Below are 20,535 nucleotides of genomic sequence, written 5' to 3'. Positions count from 1 at the left end.
CTGTAAGTGTCCTTCTCAAGCAGAGGAGAAAATTCAAGAGCTTTTTGCAAACAAGATTGGAAAAGGAAACCACAGAATCAATGAGAAATTTCAAACATTTGGCCCCGTGGGCTTTGAAAAAGAGATGAGATCTCTGATTCTGTCAGTAAATAAAAAAAAACCCTCTCATCTTGTTAATTCCTTAAAGCTTTATTTGTTTACTGTGTAAACACATAGAAAAGAGTTTCTGATTAGTGGACCACCTGTAGCAGAAGAAGGAGGAGAAGATGCTGAAAGGTATGGACAGTTTGGCACTCCAAACAATTTCAGTTGATTTCTGCTGCTCCCTCTGGCTGAGGTTGTTTCACGCAGGGTCAGTGCCAAGGGCATATCTATTGGCAGCTGGAACATTTGTCTCTCCTCTGATTGTACCCAGGATCCGGTGCTGTCAGTTCAGTTGATATTAGACTTGCTAGGTCTGTAGATCTGTGTGTCATATTGTCAATGATCATTGACTTGCAGTGTCCAGTTGTAGGGCGTAAATAAGGGAGGTGGAGGTGTGGGGGGGTTATTGGACTTAGCTGAGATTGACTTGAAATATCCTGCTGAAATTGCCTCAAGTCAGTACACAACAGACTCTTTATTAGCTATGGAAACAGCCGAAATTACCTTCGCGAACTCAAAAGTTATGTATTTGCACTAATGACAGCATCCTAAATGATTCTCTCTGGCCTCATTATTGGAACTGAGAAGGCTCATCCTGAGCTTTCCTGAACTTGGGTTAATTCAGTCAGGGGGCAGCGATGCCAGACTTCTCCAGCTGGGTGAAGTAGCAGACAGGCAGAAAGCTACAGCTGGGATACAGGATGCCTATTGCTTCCTTTCATGGTTGAGCTCTTACAGCTGTATGTGAGGCACAGACTACAAATAATCTGCCCTTCAGCATGAGGACTGACTTGGATCGGTAGCGCCAGCAGGGAGATGTTCCTGGGAGAAAGAATAGTAACCACTAGTGTAAAAATAATAATACTGTCTGGCTCTTTTAAAAATTCATTCTGCTGCTCTCCTGTAGGATGATCTCCAAAGCTGAACTGAACACTAATGCGTTCCAAAACTGGAAGCAATCATGCCTTAAGAAACAGCTAGTACCACAAGAGCAAAAGCAACTGGGATAATTCATACAGCTAAAACCATATTTTAAAAATTAGCACTTACTATAAGGTGGCTTGTTTCATTATTAGAATGTTTGGTGTTTTTCTCTTGCTTATGAATGTGAAACAAAGCTGTAATATGGCTGGCCATAGGCCACAGCAATTTTCTACCTCGCAGCTCTGGATGGACTTATTCTAGTCCCAGATCTCCAAAGAGCTCTACTCAGTTGTTTTTCTCCTCAGTATGGACTTACATATTTCCAGCCATTCTCATAGCAGCCATTTCATGTAGCACTGCTAATGCATCCAAGTCTTTGATTTATGTCTGTTTTTCCCAGTTCTGCCCCTCTAGCAATTCTCAGTTCTACTAAATCCTGGCCTGTGACATTGCCAGTTCTTTCAGTCATGAAAACTCCTTTGGGTGAAGAAAGTGAACGTACAAGTCTTGAAGCAAACAAAAATCCACATAGGAATATCCTGAGATTGGCAAACTTATTCTGTCTACCACTCTGAAGGTGGAAGAGAGATGCATTAAGCCTGCTGTACCACCTGGCCTCCACAATGAATCAGATGATTCTGTAGTGATGTGTAATGCACACATGCTCACGTGCCTTGGAGCTGTGAGAGCGGTGCAGGGAGGGAAAATGGGTAGTGTCCAAAAGGAGCAACGCCATTCCTTTTCTCCCTTCCTCCTTATGTCCTGATATGCCAGAAACTGCTTATCCCCCAGGCATCCTGACTTGCCTGCTTCAATAAATAAAAAATGTGCCAGGCAGTTACAACGGTGCTAATTGCTGATAGCTCTCTATTGATCCATCCATTTGGCAGCTCTGATTACAAAGTGATACTTCCATCTAATCACAGCTGTGGCAGCCAGAAAAAAAAAGAGCCTGGACACAAAGCTTTGAAATGGCACAGCGTTCTCAGGCTTTCCAGCCATTTTCCTGAGTGAGCGCTTTAATGCACAGAGGGAATTTTGTGCTGCACGTGGTTCTTGGAAGGAACTGAGTTGGTGAAACTGCTGTTCTGAGCAGTGTGCAGAGGAGAAAGAGAGCACAGAGATACTGATGGCAGTCCCACCTGGTGAAGCTTTCCATGAGCTGGTTATCAAATGGCTGTGGACTTTCACTCTAGATCTGAGCTGCTTATACCATTCTCATGCAGAGTTGGCTGATCAGTTAGAGTTCAGCTTGCAAAAGACCAGGAAATCTTTGAAGGGCTCTGCGGACCATGCACTGTATCTGCTGCATAGCTGCATATCATGGATGATCCTCACCTTTCTACAGCAGAAGCTGTTGTAGCAGTTGAAATGGAAGGAAGTGTACTGCATTATTTGAAGTTGTCATGAAGAACCGTAGATATGAAAATGTTTGTCCACTGTTCTCCTCCTGCCGTTTTTCTCCACAGCACTGATAGATCCCTTGGTTGCTGTTGGCCTAAGGTCTGAACAAAGATATTCTCATTTCAAACACAGATAGATTACGTTTTGCCCTAGGGGTCTGAAACATAACTGGGGCTGGTTGACATTGGCTGAATGGGAAAAATTGCATCAGAAAGTGGCCTTTTTAGAAAATGAATGCTTTTGTTATGCTGGAAAAGGTTATTTACTTCTTCTTTTTTTTTCCTTTTCTTTTTTTCTCTTCAAACTGTTTATTTTTGTTTTGTAGAGATTTTAACCAGTTCGCCTCATTCATTTCTTCTCTTGTAATTTTTGGTTGGTTTCTGCATGTTGCCTTAGAAATCCATCTGTGATTGTGTTTCTATCTTTGTCCATATGGTTTATCACTGGAAACGTCTTTTTGCCTCCTGTGTGCATGAGTCTACATTGTCATTGTGCTGCTTCTTTCTCTTTTGCCCTTTCTTTTTCCTGTCATGAAAGCTCTCCCTTTTTTCTTTTCTGATTATTCAACATTTCAACCTTTTCATATTGTCTTGGTAGACAGTTCCCACCTTTTTTTTTCTTTTTCTTTTTTTTTATCTCCCACCTTCACCTTTGTGCTCAGTCATTGTACCTCACTTGGCTTTGTGTCACACCTTCAGCCATTTGCCTCACCTTTCCACTTCTGGTTCTCTGAGTTGCTTTTCTTTCTGAGTGTCTGATGGTGATCACTGTTCTTTTCTTCTTCAAACGTTAAACTCCCTCAAGCATCAACTTTATTTTAAAATCTGTGAAGAAAAAGGCAATTAAGATCCTGCAGGAAACAAACAAACAGAAAAAGAAAGCTGTATCAAAATGACAATTATGACAATAATGACAATTCACAGTTATGTTTTAAATGCTTGCGGCTGAATGTAGCCTGCCCTAGGAGACAGAATCCCAAAGCTGACTGAGAAAAATGAAAAGCAAAGACTGAATGAGCAGAATTGTTTAAAATCTGTACAGAAAATGGAGGAAAGAAAACAGTAATTTTGAAAATAAATTATCTTTTTTTCTCCTGTTGATTGATAAAGACTCTTCAAATGCTTAAACTGTGTTTGACTTCATGAGACTCATTCAGAAGTGACTGTAGCTGAATTTAATGAGTTCTGGTCTGTTCATTTCTCTGGCTTTCTCAACATATTTGTGGGAAATAATATAGAGCCATGTTCTTGCTCCCCTCCCTGTAGCTCACATCTGCTTACTGGTTGCCATTTCATTTTACCAGAGGAAGAGGGTAAGTTGGTGCTGGTGGAGCAATTCATGAGAGGTGAAACGCAGCTGGAGGCAGAAACTGCCCACTGGCACAGCTGGTTTTGGGAAGACTTCTCCATCCCTACCCTTCTGTTTTAGGTTTGCTTCCAAATTTAGGGCCATGTATTTACAGGTCAAGGCACCTGCAGATGTGGTTGAGAACGATATTCAAAATACTGACATACCTAATTTGCAGTGGCCAGGAAAAGAAGGAAGAATGAAGGAGAGGGTAAAAAGTGCAGAGTGGAGAAACAAAGTGAGAGAGCCATAGGAATTCCACTTCTACCACCCTGTAAATTATTCACACATGCCAGCTGGTAATTACTTATAATGAACGTCTATAAAGCACTTTGATATGCTCAGATGAGCAGTGCTATAGAAAGTGTGTCCCCTGTTTAGATCTTAAGAATAAGACACTAGTAGAAAGGCAAGAACTACCCATATAATTATCCTCTTATGATATGTTGGCTCACTGGTTCTGTACCGAGATGTGTTATTAAAAAAGTCGATTGCTTTTTCAGAGTGAACTTCAGAGGCAATAATATGATGATGATTCAGATTGAGGAATAATGTAGAGTACTGATAATTCCTAGCAGTCTTGCTGAACATGGTATTTGTGTCTTTTTATTTCTGAAAAAAAGTGATCCGTCTGTCCAGCTGCACAACTCAGCTGTGCATCCCTGTGACCACCAAGCCAATGATGCAATCTGCAGCTTGCATTCACCTGTGGCCTCCCTCTTTGTGAGCACCCACTTTCCATATCCCATATCTAAGGTACTTTGTACTTCTGATGAAGCACGTTTCTCACCTGTGGAGATGCTGTTGGTGTCCCTTTGGGATCTGCTAGCCTGTGTAGAAAAGCTGGCTATGGCCCCAGTGAAGTAGAAGCACCTCTTGCAAACTACATTTGCTTAACAATTTGTGCTGTATTAAGAAAAAAATTGATAATTAATAGGGGTTTGGCCAAATTTAGAGTAGTCTTATTTTATGGAATGTGTAGCTGCTCTTCTTGCCCTTTTCTGTATTAGAAGTCAAGTGGCAGAAAAAGAAGGGACGGAAGGAAGAAATAGACTTGATTAAAAAATAGCTTTTCCTTTTGTAGTTATGTAAGTTGGATCTTTGCAGCACCAGTTGAAAGCTGGTGACATTTGAGAGTTCAAGATAAGTGAAGCACCAGTTGGAGATCTGCATCAAGGAACATTTTTTAAACAAGCATTCCACAACGGGCCAAAGGTAGCAAAAAAAAGCCTTCCCTTCATACATACTTATCGCTGGAGAAGAAAAAACTTTCATGGTTCATGTCTCTTTATGTTTTATGCTCAAAATGACCCGTGTATTCATTGGATTGCAGCTTCAAAGTGGACTCTTTTCTCCAGCAAAGATCATGGTGGACCTTTTAAGTTTCCATCTTGGGCAAAACTGCTACAAGAAAAGGTTAAAACAAAAAAGGGAGTGAGAACATTAAAGGAGTGCTGTAGTTTTATTATCACCAGAGGTAGACCTATAAATCTTCTCATTAGTTAAACGTACATAAACGTATATAAAGAACAAAATGATTATATAAAAATGACACGAGGTATAGTGCACATAGGACCATTTGAAAAAGGGAGATGTGTGACCCATCTCTGCATGGAGGAAAGTTACAGTTTCTGTACATCTGTCATTTTAAAAGATTGCCAGATTGTGCAACCCATGGGAGTAGTTTCATTGTACTCTCTGGGACTGCTTGGGTAAATAAAACATGCAGCAGCTGCATGGGCTTGTTCTAAGTGAGCTTATGTGTGCTAAAAAATTATACAGATAAAGGCACAGCGGGAGGGAAGCATCACGTGCTTAGAGGCCTTATGTTATCTAGCACTAGCAGTTGGAATTCAGCCCAAAGGACAGGCCAAGTGCTGTGGTAGTGCTGGGCATTAACGGTGTCGAGGAGGGAGGTGTACCTCCTGAGAACCGAATTTCTGAAACACTGGTCACCGGAGGTTAATGGCTTGATTCTGCTAGGGATGCTCATTAATTATACTACCTGCTTAGCACTGGGGCATTGAGGTTTGAAGGAGTCGTGGGAGTGGAGCTACCCTGACTCCTTTACCAGCCAGCTATCTGAACTGGGTGGGGTGCAGTAGGGTCCAGTGGTCAGGAAGGATGCATAAAAAAAGGTGTTCTGTGCCATGCAGTGCTCTGCTTCCTTCTGCATCTCCAGCAAGTTGTGAAAGCTCTTTTTTTCACACTCTGTACGACAGGGAGAAAAGCTCTTCTGTACCTTCTAAGGCTATTGTGATGATGAATATGTTACTGATTGTAATGAACTCACATACTAGAACTGTGGGAGCCATATAAGCATCTGATATAAGTAACTAGAAGCCAATAGGAAGGGCAGTGCATGAAAGCTTTCATTGGCAGTACTGTATCTTTCACATCCTGCTGAGCTTTACCTGCTGCTGATCACAATGAACAACTTAGGCCCTGAAGCAGCAAGATTGATATCCTTTGTATTTTATTTTTCATCCAAGCCAGTGGAACGCGAAATGCTATCCCTCTTCTTACTAGTGTCTAATCCTCCCTGGGCTCTGTCTGAGCTCTTTATCCATGGAATACCATGTGGGACTAAGTTCCACAGGTTAATTACATGCTAAATAGTGATTCATTTTTGTCCATTTTCTTTGGGTAACCCTTAATTGCAAATTGCCCTCCAGGTCTTGTGTTATGTGAAAGTAAGGAGAGAGGAAGCAGTAATTACCCTTCCAGACATTATCTTGCAGGCCTCTATCATACATATACTCTTTTACTTTCTACCGCTCATAATCCCGAAGCTTTTCATTTTCCTTCTAATGGATTACCTTCGCTCCCGTGTATAACAGTAGAAACTATTGCTGCTCTCCACTGAGCCACTTTCTGCTTGGCCTTTTTAGTGACTAAACCCGAGCAGAGGACAAAGCCTACATTTGCACAGAAGCATACATTTACTGCCACAATAGCAGAATGCTACCTTGACTGCAGTCTGGTCTCTTTCCCACATTTTTCTATTTGGAGTTTTGTTTGGAGTTGCTGAGAAATGGGAATGATTCTTCAGGAAAAGAGAGAGACATTCTGAGGTATACTGGGAAAAAGGTGCCTGAACCACTAGATGTTACGGGTCATTGGAGATGCTCTTGGTAAGCTTTCAGGTGGCTACAAGGTTCCTGGAGCTCATGGTGATTCTTGTGTGCAGAGTCAGTCTAGGAAGAAGATGAATAAATTCAGAAATATGCCAGCAGCTTATGGATGTTATTGAATTTAGGAAAGAATTAAACTTTATCTTCTTTGGAGATTAAACAGCTCTCTAGCTAGTAGAAATAAATCCTGAAAACATTTCTGATTAGCAGAGGGGATTGAAATTTGCTTTTTCTTTTTCTAAAGAAAAGCAAATACATCTAAGAATGACTGCACCAAACAGTGCTGGTGAAGTCTGGTACTCCATCCCTCCCAAACGTCTGCCTGGCCTGGCCTCCTCCCAGCAGTCTGTGCAGAAGAAGGGGTGGCATGGAGGGAAAATTCACGCTAACAAACTCATGAGACAGTACTGCTTCCCATGGATTTTTCTTTCCATGTCTAAGAGGAACAACCACATCTATCTCAGTCGTCATGCAAAAGAGTCTCAGCGTTAATTTGATAGTTTTGCATCACTTCAGAAAGTCTTCTGTTGGTATAGACACTGTAATAATCCTATCATGTACTTTTTCATGTTATTGTATGAAAATGGAGACTCAAGCACACTGACTCCAGTATATTTCAAAGCAATTTTTTCTCTGGGAGGAAAATCTGTATTAGATTTTCCTGTTCACTGTCTGTCCTCTCTACCATAATTTATAAATAAACCACTGTCATTCTTCATGAGTTCCTCTTCGTTATCAAAGTATATGCTGAAATTTTGTGAGAATATATAAAGATGTATTTATGATCAGATCTTGTGCAGATATATATATCAGTACAGTATGTGTCGTGTTCATAGGATTGTGCTCTTTTTATGCCACTGGAATACCATACCTTTTTCAGACTATCCTAAGCATTGACACTGTTAGCACTGTTAGCTATTCTGCTTTGCTTTGTAGCACCTTTTAATAGTGTGTGCAATTCTGACTCTCCAGAGCTCCTGACAGTTACAAGAAGCCTAGGAAAAAAAAAGGCACATAAAGCCATGCCCTGGAGGGATTAGAGAAATAGGAGGAGAGATGTGGTGAACCAAATCAAGTCTAGGAAAGAGAGAAGTTGGGTGTATATGATTACAGTCCGTAAACAGCTTGCAGGGAATATGAATAGGAAAGGGAATTATGAAATCTACAAATGTACGAGTTCTGCTCTGAAAGTAGTGCCTCCTATTTTATCACTTTGGCCCTTGACATCAGAGGCAGGTGTCTGTGGTGTGGCAGTAGAGGTTGAATCCTCCCAACAATATTCCATTACATTCTGTTGCTGTATGATGGCAGCAGTGGGACAGCCTGACAAAATGGTGCCTGACGTGAAAGTGCACGTGGTGCTTCCTGAATGTTTATGCAGACAAAGTAGTGGATGTGAGCATAGTGGGGTGATAGGTGATGCATTTCAGCAATGGCAACAGAGAATTAAATACAAGGCATGTTCCAGATGGCCATGCAGATTTGCATGCAGTGTGCAGGCTCTTGTTCACTGCTGGTGAAAGTACATAGATAATGGTGGTGACTATGTTGAAAAATAGCATTTTGTAGCTGAGAATTTACCCTATCAAACAGCACTGTTGTGTTCTTTGTATCTGCTGTAGTTTCCACAGAAATGGATGGAAGGCATTACTTTTCAAGCTATCGACGTAGTGCAACCAGAAATGGCCTGGGTGCATAAAAGAAACATTTCAGTTTGGAAATTGTTTTGCAGTAATGGGATTTAGGATGCTAACACTATGAAGTGGGAGTACGTATGTCACATTGTAACACAGCATTGGTTGAGGTGTGTGGTTGTCATCTGGATGGTACTACTGATAATTGTGGGGTCAGAATAATGAATTTTGGTTCCCACATCAATTTCAAATACTAAACTTAAAAGTGGCGTGACTGGTGCTTAATACATTTTAAAATTAACATCTTAATCATGAGTTCAAGCATTAGTTGCAGAGTCTACCTGTGGGAACACTTTCTGTGAAATCTCAGTTCCCATCAATCTCCATCAGTAGGTCGTAGATAACTGGAGAGCAGAGAAACAGCAAGATCATTTGATTCCTAAAGACAAAAGTTGATTTCTTCATCTGAAGGGAGGAAGTTCAATTTTGCAGTGCTAATTCTATGGAAGATCTTTTCCCACCAGTTCATGCTTTTTTAAGACATAATTGTTTGATTACATTGGGAAAAAGGGCTGTAATTACAGCCGTAAGAAAGCCAGTTGGAGAAGCTGATGTGTTGACCTTTAAAACTCAAAGAACTTGACACAGTCCGAGCTTCTCCTCGTCAAGGCAGTCAGTCTGTGCACATTTCCAAAGCTTGTTTGACATGTTATGAGCAGAACTCCTTGGTCAAAACGTCCATTGGGCAGTTTAGAGAGTGATGTTTTACAGGAGCCAGGCAGGTATTAGAGCGTGACCTGCAAAGAGTAACACTTCAGTCTGGGGAGACGTGGGGTCACCTTCAGCAGAAATGCAGTGCCGTGAAACAAAGCATAAATCAATAAATGTGGTGAAGGTCTTGAAAACAAAAGTGAAAGGCAGTATAAACATATCCCGGTATGATCTCTGGAGAACCAAGAGGGGTGTTAGAGATTTCAAAAAGACTGGTGAAGTCACCTGGAAAGCAGCAGCACAGCATGGAGACTCCACAAATCGATCTTGGTGTTGGCTGTCTTCTAAGTGGTTTGGTTTTCAAGCATCCTGAAACAGAGAAGCTGGGAATAGTCCAGGGAATGTAAAAGGCCTGGGAGTTTCGGGGGTCTGTCTCAGTGCTGAAGTTTTATCTTTAAGTCCCCAGCTACTTTAGTATGATCCTGATGCCTCTTGAACCTCACAGGACCCTCTACTGTACCCCTTATGGTCTGATTACAAAGACAAGTTTCTTCCAAGGGAGCAGGGTAGTGGATTTTCAGCACACAAGAAGCATCAAGGTGCTGCCTGAGTGCATCCTTGATGAACATAAGGTAGCTTGTCCCCACCTACTCTTGTAAAGTCAGAAAAAAAGATGGCTTGAGATAAACTTCTGTGCAGGAAGTGAGAGCAGATGAATTTTGTGTGGCTGGAGGCCGCTGAGAATCTTGTTGATATTATTCAGTATAACAAGGCTAAGAATTCAGAAAGCGCCGTGAAAATTTCACGCCTCAGGGCACCCTGGAGGCAGAGTTTTTTCCACTCAGTAAAATTCTAGGAAGACTATTTCCAGATGGGAGTGAGTGAACCTATTTTATTTTATTTTTTATATCCCATCTGGTCTTTCAGGAAAGCATTGTTGAGTCCAAGTACGGATTGCTTAGTGCAGCTCTTCATTTCCCCATAGCAAGGGAATACATTCACCAAACTTCATGCTGAAAATCCTCGTAGCACTAAACTGTCCCTGGAGCTAGTAGCACACTTCTAAACCCCCATATTGCTCTAACAACTTGGAATCTGCAGCCTTTATATCAGGTGGGGTTTGGGGGCTTTTTTCTTCCTTGGCATAGGTTGGATGATGGCACTATGCTGATCACTGGTGCTTAAAAAAAAAAAAAAAAAAGGTAATATTAAATAAATAATGGATGTATACATATTAAGAACAAGATTTGGAAGTTGAAACTGGCTCCAAGAATTTATTTTGGTCAGAATAAGCCAACACATTAAAGCATCCCATTAATTCAAGTCTGTATTTATTCACTCTTAAAGCGAGGGAGCTGGCAAAGTGGCCCAGTATGTCTCCAGTGAGTTCAAAGCACCTAAGTTTTGCAAACAGCTCAGATTCTGCTTCTCTGTAATAAGCTACATGTCTGCTTGCCACAGTAATGTGTGAGAGACAGAAAGACTACCTGTCACCACGCTGCAGCTCACAGCTGTAGCAGAGAGCAGTCGTCTTATTGGAAAGATGTTTTTGGAGGGAAGAATGAATTTGGATGAGCCGGAGAGAAGGTGAAAATCCATTTTCTCTGTTCCTGTATTCCACCTTCTAGTTTTCTTACATCATTTGCTTTATGCCTTAAGCAAAATAACAGTTCTTGGGAAGAGATTTGCAAACCGTGGGATCTGCACTATGCCCTTCTGGATCCAAACTTATCAGTGCTCTTCTGCTGTTCAACACACAACTGCTTCAGTGAGTCAGTATTTCCAGAAACCTCATCACTAGAGACACTGAACAGTTCACTGGGAACTGAGGTGCAGCCTGAACGATGGAGCTCATGACTTAATAGGCTTTTTCTTTGCAGAGCTTCAGTGGTGCTACAATTAATTAAGCTTTCCTTCTTCAGAGCCCTCTGGGAGAAATCTGCTAGGCGACGAGAAGCTTTCACTCTCTCATTCTACTTCCTCACATGCCTCCTTCGGAGCAGGACAATTCGCATGTCCTTGATTTGAACCTTTCTTGCTTGTGGAAGAGCCCCATAGTGGTGATGTTGTTAATTACAACACCTGCAGCATTCACTGGGATTTTAGGTTACACGGAATATCTGTAGGAAAATACTACAGCCTGACAAATCTGTTCTGAACATGAAATAATTACCATTTTTTTCCTTTTCTGCCAAACTTCCTTCTCGTTTGACATAAGTGAAGCAATCCTATCCCACATTGCTTTGCATTTAATTTCCTGATCAGTTCTCTATGCTGTGCACTCTTGCAATGTAGCTTTTCAGACCTCTTCTCCAATTTCCCTTTCTCCATCATACTCTCATTCCAACTTGACCTGAAAATTCCACCATCTTGGTGGTAGTCCCAGTCTAACCCTTCCCTTTATAATTATCCTTAGAGATAATTAGGAGTCAGCTAAGGTGAAAATGTAGATTAGCAAAAGAGAGAGCGACTTTGCAGGCATCATGGGCTTAATATTGAAGGGCCAGTAGGGTGCAAAGGAGTTGAGTGAAGTTTTGGAAGCAAAGAGCCAAGGTGTGAAGATCTAGCTGAGCACAGGAACCTCCAAAAATATAGACAAAAATATTGCCTTTGATTAAAATAGTTTTTTTTGTTTTTTAATTGAAGGCTCCTTTCATTGTTTCCCTCTACAATGAAGTGTGTGCCATGGCAGCATCTATGGCAGCTGAGATATCAGTAGAGGGAACAGTGTAGATACTGGTGGCATCAAAACATTTCTGCAGGAGCTACCAGTTGGCAAAGTGGATACCCACCTCATTGTGGGTACAACTGCTTTGGGAACATCACCAGTTTGTCACCGTTACGAAGGTGAGACCAATAGTTGTAGCATGAGAGGAATAAATATCAGAAACATAAGAAGTGAAAGGTGAAATAATGGACTTTGAGTTTGGTTTGAGTGGGGTCCAATGCATCACTGGCACTCAGGCTGCGAACTTTTCTGAGGTGCTGTGTTCACCACTGAGAGGTGAGGAATAAAGAATAAGAAAAAAATGACAGTACATTTTTTTAGCACTCTTATTTTCTAGAGAAGGTTTTTCTTTCCTGCTGATCCCTCATGGAAGCACATGCCTGTCTATCCAGGGTGTTTCTTTTCCATTCCAGATTAGTCTTTTATCCTTATGGTCTCTTTTCTTGGCAGCTCATCCGAGCAGAGCCTGGAAATGAAAGAATGTTGCCATCTCCATGATTAATGGTTTCCTCCATTGAATTGCAATTACAGGTTTTAATCAGTTCATTATTCCACCTAGTTTTTGGGTCTTGACAGTTACACTGTGGGAACTAATTGAATTGGCTTCACCTCAAGGCTTTCCTACAAAAAGATCTTGTCTCACTATTGGGGATTTTGGGTGCTAGCTGGCCAGCTCAGATTTAATTTCCTCTTTTTCCAACATGGAAAAAAAAAGATGTTTTTATTTCCCAGTTCTTGCCAACCAAATGTTCCCCTTTTGTATTTCACTTCCAAACTCCCATTTCCTTTGAAGTACAAGACATGGGCACTGCTAAAAGTTTAACCTCAGATAACGGCTGGGAACTCATTGTTTTAGTCAAAATTATTATTACATTTTTCTCTTTCTCAGAAGCAGCAGCTATTTCTCCCCTGACTACATAATCTTTGGTTGTACATGGTGTGTATGTGTGTGCATTTTAAAGTTCAGCTTCCAAGCTGGAATTCAGAGATAATCCTTTCAGTTTCTTATATGGAGGCCTGGATTCACCCCTATCAGGGTTTTCAGAGGAAGAGTCCCAGGGCAGAGTCATCCAGTTCTTGGCTGGGATGCTCTGAAGGAAGTAATGGCAAATCCTGGAAAGCAGAACATGTTTTTCTACCAGTTAAGTTTGGAGATGGAGATTTTTAAAGAGGCAGAAGCATTGGGGAATGAAAGTCCATAATCTAAGGATTCTTTTTGTTGTTTTTTTTTTAACATTTTTTCTTTAATGAATCAAAGTGTTTCTGAGTCTGCTTTTTCATCCCAGTAGGATTCACCAGCCAATATAAGTATCAGAGATGAGGGCACAGTGGCATCCTAAGTTCCATTTTCCATTGGTGCTTTGCTGTAATTAGAAGGCTTTCTGCCTTGATGGGAAAGCTATGGGCTATAAGGCCAACACAGAAATGGGGCAGAACCATGCTATTCACCTCGAATTCAGGTTCTTTTTATTAAATCATACAACCATAAGTTTCCATTTCACAGCGAGAGTTTAAAGCTTCAGTCAGAAATGAAAAGGTGCATCATGCTGTAAAGCTGATTAAAAATACGTGCTGCATATTAACAGAGCACAGATGGAATCATTTCTCTCTTAATTCTGTCAGTTATTAAAGTATATCAAAGGTACCTGCTTTTTAAGTGATGAAAGAACATTGCCTCCTTTTAGTCAAGGTGATTAGTATCAATAATATCAATTAGTATCAGTTCCTTTTGGTTTCAGTAACAGGGAGTAGCATTCACAGTGCACTATCCAGAAGGGAGCTTATTAAAATATGACTCCCTACCCCTTCCCCCACAAAACCTTAGATGACTTAATCACCTCATTAATAATAATAATGTAGGATCCAAGAAGTAACTTCCTCCCGGGTTCTTCCAAGATGAATTGTGGAAATATGGGCACCGTAGCAGATTGAGAGAGATTTATGTGCTCTGACCTCACATAGGAAAGGGAAATATAAGGCTGAGGAGCTGAGGAATGCAGCAGAGCCCAGGAAGTGCATCATGGTTTGTGATTGCAACCGATACCAAGCACGCTTTGCAAGGAAAGAAACTATGTTGGGAGCATAAGAGAAAGAAACAATCACATTTCCTCTAATGCACAGAAAATAAAGATCTGTTGTTTAAAGAGCACACAACTGTATCTACCACCTCCTGATACTTTTGACAGGAATCACAGAAGGAGCAGATTGGATCAGTGAAACTTCACTCAGCCCTGACAGTTTGATTGCACTACTGTGGAGGATATGACAGATGTTGGAACAGCACGAACAACTTAAACAAAATGCATCATGCACAAAGCTGGGGCTCAACCTATCCACCACTTAAAGTGATTTGCAAGCTAGGAGGGGTCAGAATGTAGCAGCGATGATTTTACATGAAAGGGGAGGAAAGGGGGGAAAGGAAAGACTGAGACAAGCGGGAAAAAATTGTCTCCAAATGATGGAGCGCCCAGCAATATCAGACAAGAGTGGGGAACTGGAAACCTGCTGTTTGTCTTTCATGAAATTATTCAGAAATGAATCATGGCTAGGGCACAGGAGGCTTTGGAGACTCGTTGAGCAAGCAAAGAACAGATAAACAGGCTTTACAGCATGTGCATATGTAAAAATAAGAAAAAGCAAAATATTCTAAGGAGACAAGGGGTTGATATTCCTCAGATATTTACCTACCTGTGGCATTGTTTTCAAAATCTGCTGAGCGTTCCTTGCTCTTGCTGATTTTAGGTACTCTGCTCAGCCATTTCTGAGAAGGGAGACAAACAGGGAGGAAGGGAGGAATTCAAGTCACATACCAAGGGATCTGATACACACAGTAGGCATGTGCAGTGCTGATGCTTGGGCGAAAGCATTTCACAACCAGTGCCTAGCATGTCACTACCAGATTATGAATTTGGCCTGTGCGCTCAGTGTATTCTTGCAAACCACAGTGGACTGCTTTCCACATCTGAAGATATTGATTTGCTTCCTGTACTTCATGGAATTCTTCTCTCTGTTGTGGGTACGTTTGTGAAGTCAGCAGTCATATTTCATGCTCGCCATTTGTTGTTTATCATTACGGCAGTGCTTATTTTAATATGGGTAAAACATGAACGGAAACTAGCAAAGTGAAATAGACAGTAGCATCAAATAGATAAAAGGAGCGTGTGTACAATGAAAGCGTTAACTTCTTCCACAGCTCTGTGCCTGAACCGCCTTACTCAGCACACCTCTTCCTGTTCAGATTCCAGACATGAACACAAAGTTCTGCCAGACCACGTCAGTCCTGTGTCACCGTATCTCTTACTGTCCATCACCCTTAGGCAGAGACTGACAGTTCGAAGCCATTTGCTTGCTGAGCTTGTGATGGTGAAGGACAACTGTTAGGAGCTGGTTTGAGATCACCAAAGCTGCTTTCCTTTGTGATCAAGCCTGAATGTGAGTCCCACTCTTCGAAACTGAAAGGTTGGTTTTGTTACTGGCTCTGTTAAGTTTTCCTGAAGAGTGATACTGTTAGAGTTTAGCCCAATGATTTATTCCAAATGTCCTTTCTACTCCACATCTCATTTTCAGTACATTATCTCCATCTCTTCTTTTCACCCACTGAACCCAGTATTATCCTTATGTCTCTCTCCAAAACCTTTTTCCCTCTTGATAAAATCACCAGATGTAGCTGGTCACATCCAGAGGCCAGCATTTCCTCTCTGTTTAGATTAGTGAGACCTCCAATGCTGTGATCACCTCTTTCCCTTGTCTTGGTACCTCATGCTCCTTAGCTGTGAACAAAACAGAATTCCATCTGCTAGCTCTGTCTTCTCACCACATGGCAGACTGCAGTATCTTCAGAATTCTCTTTGTTGGCTTCCTCTTGTCTGCTGCTTCAGCCATGGTTAATTTTGAGCTCATTCCATTGTGCGCACCTAAATTACCTTTGATAGGTTATGCACAGCCTGTGGCCTGAAAAGGTGCAAGGTTTGTCTAAAAACTATTTTAGCTGTTGAGTTCTGTTGAAAGCAGTGGGACCCAAAGGCCTTCTCCCCTTTACAAAACTGCATTTTTCAGCTATTTACCTCAAATCCTCTCAACTCGGAGGCAGTAACATAGCCACAATCCTCATGTTTGTGTATTATATACCATCATTATATACCATATGAAAACATGTATGGTATCTTTATCTGGAAAATCAGAAGATGGGAGAAGATTCATACCTCAGTCTTTTAAAAATACACTGTTTCTTCTGTTGCTGTTTCCACTAACATCTTTTCCTGTTATTTGGGGTGTTCTCCTTGTCTTGGCAGAGCCTGCTAAAAATTTGCTTGAGTCTTTGTTAAAAAAAGTAATGTTTTCCCAGGCTTTTACACCCCCACATTCTAATGGGCTTTCTTCTTTACCAGCAGTAGCCCAGATTCCCAACCCCACTGCTCTTTCCTTTCTCAGCTCCTTCCTGCAAACGCATTTCCTGTGGGATGCTTCCAAGGTGGGGTTCAAACTCAACAACATGACACTGATAATATCATAACCCCTGTGATGTTTTTCTTTCTCTTTTCTTTCAAGTGCGTCCCAAGCAGGTGGCAAATTTCTTGGTTTATTCATTCACAAATTGAACTCAAAACAAAAATCCAGCCCACGCTTTCCACTTAAGCTGTGTTACTCCCAGGTCTTCTCCTCAAGGACTGCTCAACCTGGACTCTGGCTCCTCTCCTTCCATCCAGATGGGACAAAAAATATCCTGCAAGACTGAGCCAGCAAACCACACATCATTTTTCTTAACAAAAACATCATTTGCTAACAGGCTGAGATTTTCAGGATAACACTGTACAGCCACCTAATATATTATCATACTACTTGTACATTCCAGCCCCACTCTTGTGCAAACTCTTTGGGGGTAGGATTGCTCTCACTTTGCATCCCGTGTAATGCAAAACACATTTGTTGTCTTTGCAGGGAAAAATAAGCAAATACTTACGTTTTGTTTGCTTTAGACCTTTCCTAGTTTAGCGATACATATCCTCACTTCAAGAACAGGATATTCAGACAGCCCAGGTGCAAGATTGTTACCAGTTCTGAACTTTGCGGGTCTGCAGATTTCATATTTCAGGCTTGTTTCTTTTTACACTGACCATTGTAATACCCTTCATCTGTCTCGGCTCACATGGGGTGTTCATTTTCAGCAGCATGATACCTTGCAAAATGTAACCCTTTCTATGTGAAGCTTGAGTGGCTAACCAGAACTGGTTGAATAGCCTCTTCTGTGATTTGTGAAGAGCTGAATGGACTACTAAGAGATAACTAACCTATTAACTTTTATTACCTCTGGCTAGAATATATCACTTACTCCCCATTGATCTGAAAGGTAGCCACAAAATTCAGTTTGGCCTAGATGCCTAATTTTGAGTGGCTAAACTAGTTGAGACTGATCCTGCTCTTTCTTACAGTGGTTCAGTACTCCAGTTTATACAGCGTCCTGGAATGGTGAGCCATTGTAGTTGGCAAATTGAAGGCCAAGAGACATATATTTAAAAATATAAACATAGTTTTACATTTATATAATGTATATATATTTCATATTATATATTTTATTTATTTACATTTCTATATTTCTATATTAAAAAAAATGAAAAAAAAAAAAAATTAGCTAAACTTTTCCTACATCTTACTTCTCATAGGAAGAATACGTTTTGATTGGAATGTGGACCCTATAGACAAGAGAAGCAGTTGGGAATTTCTTTTCTTTGTTCTCCCAAGAGATTTTGTCCATCCCTAAAACTTTCATGTACATTAGAAATATTGTAAGCTTTCTGCTGTGACTGCTTGGCTAGATATGACTGGAGTAACAACCAGCATAACAAGTACACGATGACATATGGGAACAGCGGTACACAAATATAGTCTGTGCAAGAGAATCCAAATCACAATCTTGGGCATTCATTGATTCAGCTAGGCTTGGCAAGCAGAATAGGGATTGATAAAAATAAGGCTGTGCCTTCCAATGCTTTTCAGCTGATTTTATGCTAAAAGAAACCTGAGGATCAGAGCAGTGAGACACGCAATGCTAAAGTCTCTAAAATCCCTGCAGGCCTTATTATGTGTGTAAGGAGACAGACAGCACGTACTTCAGGGCTGGTGAAGCTATTGCACTTGATTTAAGGGTAATTAAAGTGTGTGAGTGACAGCAGAGATGACATGTGATACATTAGACACCTTTTCTCCATCTTACTTCCTGCTTGGCAAATTCATCTGCATATTGAATGAAGAATAATGTCGCAGAGCCTTCTGCCTCTACCCTCCAAAGCTTTCTATTCTGCTCTCCATATTCCTTCCCACAGCTCTCACCTGCTGTGGGATTTCAGAGAGAATATCTGGGGCTCGCTATTAACTAGGTCCTTAATCCTTCCATGGCTATGTCTTTGACAAAACACTTATTCCTATCAGTAGTTCATGGTCATGCTCTGGAGCATAAATATAACCAGTCTAGTGGGCTGATGTCTACTGCTTTTGTGCAACTGCGTGCAGAGGGGAAGAGATGCTATGCTCATTATTATTCTGAATATTCAATTTTGGAAATGAGTGAGTTTGCAGTTGTGCACACAGTATTGCAATGCACAGCCTGAATCTGATGGCTGACAGATAGGTGACAAACAGGCATAGAAAGCATCACAGAAAGTTTCACTTTCACCAGTAGTTCCAATCATACCTGTTGCTGGACATTGATCCTAAGAACTCAGAAGACTATTGTCTAAGCCTCATTACTGAAAGATCTGTAAGGGCTTTGAAGGCCATCCATGATTGCAAATAGATGTATTTACATTAAAGTAGAAAGACAGAAAATGCACACAGAGCTGATAATTGTTCACATTATTCCATCTGCCTAATAGAACAAAATTACTGGCAGACTGCAAGTGAAAACAAAGAGCTGAAGGCACTCACAGATACATTAGGAGGGAAGGGAAGGTTTGGGCTTTGACCTGTGACAGTCATTTGCCTCCTTTGATTGCACCTCTAAGTTGAGCTGAAGCAAACTGAAAGTAATCATGGAGTCAATGGTATGCCTCTGTGGGCAGCGGGTTGCCAAAGAGGGGGCAGTGGTTCATGTGCTTACAAAGAAGGCATTTCTTTCACTGGTTCTTGATTAGAAAAGACACAGGCTACAGAGCCACATGGGGGAACTTGGGGGTATATGCAGCCTGTAGGGGTTTTCGTCCCTATGATTTAGGAAGTGAGGATTCAAGCTGCGGAAATGATGCAGTTTGAATCAGATTGATTATGAGTGAATGATATTTCTGAACTAACCAATAAATAAACAGTGATTCTGGAGTAAGAGTCTGCAGGGAAAGAAATGTCCAATCTTTCCTCTGATAAATGTCACCCCAGTAGTATTGCTTTTATCTCCCATTTCTGGAAGTAGAACTGAGCTTTGTAGGTTAAAGAAAGGTTTGAGAGGAAATGGAGAGTCGTAGAGTTGGGATCTATATTCTTTGACATGACAAATCACACCCGATCAGGGGAGTACTGTCACATCACAAAATCAAGCTTAAGATGCCTGTTCTGTTCTTTCTTGCTAATACCTGCCGTAACGACCTTCCTGAGACCAGCTGTTCAGGGACAAATAGCAAATGCCTGAAGGAAGATAGAGCAGAGGAGGGAGTGAACACAGCGGACATGGTGAAATGATCTTTAACCACACAGATTTATGAAACTACTTTGGGATAATAAGAATTTATTATTATTATGTTCCATCGTACCCGCTGGTATTTCCAGGCACCCCACACACGTACACCTGGGTTGTCCCTTTTGCTGTGTCGTTTGAAGCAACATATCTGGTATGCTTCTAGCATGTCTAGCATTCAGTCTGTCCTCCAACAGATGCCGTTATCCTCCTAGCAGTGATTTCCAATGACAAAAGCTTCGTGGCTCACATCCCTTGAGTAACAGAGCTGTAGTGAGGGTCTCAGCTGAGGTATTTAACAGAGGGCTCAATACCTCTGGTGGAAGGAGGGGTGCTCATACAAACCTGTAATGACTAGCTGTCAGGGAGATGCATGGTGTCCTTTCAGCGACTGAACACAAACAGATGAGGGTGACAGTGGTATTTCTCCAGTCCCTAATTAGAGCTGTGTGATGGCAGAGGCACAAATGGAGATGTTTTCCATCATCACTGGTGAGGAGGGAGGTAAGGCAGAGAATCTGCTCTGCTTTTATTAGCCCTGGGCATCCTTTGCAATGTGATATGTGTTTACCTCCTCATTTTTATCACTCTCCCTTTAGCTGTTTATCCCTTGTTTTGTTCAGTTCTGTTTCTCCTTTTGTTTCTCTCCTTTCCTTACCACCTTCAAATTCTTGGCAGGAATCTGGTTTCCACTTTAGATGACTGGAGCCTCCTGTTTTTTTCACAGCAGCCTACCCAACCCAATTGTTCAGAACTGCAGCAAACTTTAAAGACCACCTATAGGGCTGGTTTGTGTGGGTAGCTCAGTGCTGCAGATAAAGGAAATGAAAAAAATGTTGGAATTGGTGA

The 20,535-nt window shown here is 41.3% G+C and overlaps 1 protein-coding gene and 1 long non-coding RNA gene across 8 annotated transcripts in view; one reads left to right on the top strand and one right to left on the bottom strand.

Annotated features, from left to right (window-relative positions):
• The window catches only part of AGBL1 (AGBL carboxypeptidase 1), a 374,640-nt gene that overhangs the window by 229,590 nt on the left and 124,515 nt on the right, over positions 1–20,535 (top strand). The window lies entirely within an intron of this gene.
• Positions 146–14,847, bottom strand: LOC149916286 (uncharacterized). Of its 7 annotated transcripts, XR_016470429.1 has the most exons (6): positions 14,715–14,847; positions 8,929–10,478; positions 6,788–7,016; positions 5,067–5,223; positions 4,610–4,725; positions 146–3,296 (listed from the first exon to the last, which is right to left on the bottom strand). It is a non-coding gene; the product is annotated as an uncharacterized LOC149916286 (long non-coding RNA). The 7 variants fall into 7 exon arrangements; XR_016470427.1 differs by having other exon boundaries at positions 146–3,322; positions 6,788–10,478; XR_016470425.1 differs by having other exon boundaries at positions 6,788–10,478.

This window comes from Phasianus colchicus, chromosome 12 (genome assembly GCF_987193195.1).
Source record: "Phasianus colchicus chromosome 12, bPhaCol1.hap1.1, whole genome shotgun sequence".
Taxonomy (NCBI): domain Eukaryota; kingdom Metazoa; phylum Chordata; class Aves; order Galliformes; family Phasianidae; genus Phasianus; species Phasianus colchicus.
Note: the sequence above shows the minus strand (reverse complement) of the source record. Positions and strands in the feature narration are given on the sequence as shown.